Below are 2810 nucleotides of genomic sequence, written 5' to 3'. Positions count from 1 at the left end.
CCTGTTCTTAATTAGCCCACATTCAGGGAGTCCCTGAACAATCAATGTAGGAAGAGCAGGTTAAACTTTTACTTATCTCCAGCTTTATCCAATTATGTTTGAAAACTTTGGAAAGTTTGAGTTTAATGGGAAAACTTGAGTTTAATGGGAAATCTCACCACTTGGGGCTTCTCAACACCAGGCTGCCATTCACCAAGGCTCCAAGTCTCAATTACCAGGCCTCACTTCAGATCTAAGTAGCTGTCCCCTTCTGTCCTGTATCCAGGTGTCCCCAAAGCTTCCCTTCACCATCAGAACCCAGGCACCCTCTCACCGCTCACATAGGAGCCAAACTCCACACTTGGCTTCTAAAACAGATACCACAATCCAAGTAGCCTGCCTGTTGGTCTCAGCTGACCAGACAACAGCCAATGATGACTAGAGCTCTGAGAAACTTGGGAAGGAAGGGACTTCCTCAGACAGACAAATGGCATCTACAAAAGAACTTAGAGCTGACACCTGGTGAATGATGAAAGACTTGGTGCATTCCCTCTGCGATGAGGGACTAGGCGAGGATGTTCATTCTCACCACTTCCACTCAACATTGCCCTGCAAGTCCTAGCAAGTGCCACAGAGTAAGAAAACGACAAAACAGTTCATCACAGTGTGGAAATGAATAAAAGGTCATATCTCTCAGGTGACATAATCCTGAAGGTTAAAATCCTAACAAGTCTACAGAAATAAATCATTAGAACTCGTCTTAGAAGTTAGCACTATCATAGGATTAAGGGTCAATGTATAAGAAATGCATTGCATTTCCATACACTAGTAATTAACACTAAGGGTCCCTATGAGTTAGAACCAACTCCATGGTACTTACCAGCGATGACAACAACAGTAATTAAGACTGGAAGTGAAAGTTTGAAAATTCAGTTTACAATAGTATCCCAAAACTTGAAAAACTAAGAGATATCTTTAACAAAATATGTGCAAGACCTTTTGACTTACAACTACAAAACAATGTTGAGAGAAATGAAAGACCTATATATGGAGAGGCTAGTCAGTTTGAACTACCAACCTTGTGGTTCAAACTGACTTTGCAGTCCAGTCCATTAGCCCACAGCACCACACCAGGACTCCAATATTTACTATAAGGTTACAATAATAAGACAGTGTGATATTGACATAGTATCATATAGACCAATAAAGATATGTTGTTTTTAAGTCCTATCAAGTTGGTTCCAATTTATAGCGAGCCTGTCCATATAGGACTTCTGAGGAGCAGTTGATGGGTTTGAACCGCCAACCTTGCAGTTAGCAGACCAGTGCTTATCCTACAGTATCACACCAGGTATACAGAACAGTAAAATAGAAGAGTTTAGACAGAGATCTAATCATATATGTTCAATGGATTTTAACCACATTGGAGTTCTGCCACGGTGCTGTAAGATAAACACTGGACAACAAGGCTAGTTGAACAGCAAGGTCAGCAGTTCAGTCCCACCTGCCACTCCTTGGAAACCCTATATAGGGTTGCTCTGAGTTGGAACTGACTCAACAGCACTTAACAAGTGTTGGTGAAGATGTGGAGCAACTGGAATTCAAATACTTTTTTAAATTATTATTATTCTACTAAAGTTTTGTCAGTGGAAGAAAGGGGGATAGTGATATAGCTGTATATAGTCTTATTAATACTGCAGATAATGTGAGCAGCTGATAGGTTCCCATAGAAGTGTATTGAGCATGTGCTCAGCAGAAGAAAACACCATGTCTGCCGAGCAGAACTGCTCCATAGGGTTTTATTTTCTTTTTTTAAAAAGTTTTTATTGAGAATTGAGTGAACGTTTACAGGGCAGATCATCAGTTTTACATTCAACAAATCACATACTTTGTTTCATTAAAATGATTACAGTTCCCTCCATGCACCATTAGTTCTTTCTATTCATTTTAGCTCGTTTTTAAAATCACTCATGCACATATAATAATTTGAACCACCAAAGGGCACATTCCTGCAAGTCTACCTCCTGGCCACCAACACTCAGTCCCTCTCTTTCCATGAATCTTGAGACCTCAGCTGCTCCCTCTCTCCATGTCCCCATCTCTGCCTCTGTCTCTGGTGTGGCTGCTTCTCTGGTTAAGGTCCTGCATTTCACTTGTGCTCTTCTCCCTTGATGGTCCTAGGGTCCTCTGTTTCTGGACTGTAAGATTAACTATTCCCCTGTTTTTGTTATAAAATTTCTACTTTTACAATTGTGACAGTCACAATTGGTTGTGATAACAATTACTCACTATTGAATCATAAGAACCTTATCCCCATCTCTTTTTACCAGATCCATCTAGACAAGATGAAAACTATTCAGTGGGGACTCTATCTCTCCCTCCCACACTCTTAAACTAAACTTCCTCTTGAAATCTTGTAAGCCAGTCACTTCATGCTTATATTGCCCCCTTATTTTAGGTAGCCAATATATATATATATAAGACAGGTGAAAACATGCATTCACATCAAGACTTATTTATGAATGCTCATAATGGCTTTATTATCACAAGCTGTAGACAAGCTAAGCAACAATCAATAAGTGAATTTAGAAACAAATTTTGATACAGCCATAATATCAATAATAAAAAAGAATGAACTATTGATATATGTATCATGGATGAGTCTTCTGAAGGTAATGGCAAGCAAAAGAGGTCAGACATAGAGGTCGATACAATCCAATTCCACTTAAGGAACTTAACAAATGAAAAATCTAATCCCTAGGAGCTCTGATAGTGTAGTGGTTGTGAATCTGGCTGCTAACTCAGGGTCAGCAGTTCGAAACTACCAACTG

Source organism: Chrysochloris asiatica, unplaced genomic scaffold (assembly GCF_000296735.1).
Source record: "Chrysochloris asiatica unplaced genomic scaffold, ChrAsi1.0 scaffold00041, whole genome shotgun sequence".
NCBI classification, from domain to species: domain Eukaryota; kingdom Metazoa; phylum Chordata; class Mammalia; order Afrosoricida; family Chrysochloridae; genus Chrysochloris; species Chrysochloris asiatica.
Note: the sequence above shows the minus strand (reverse complement) of the source record.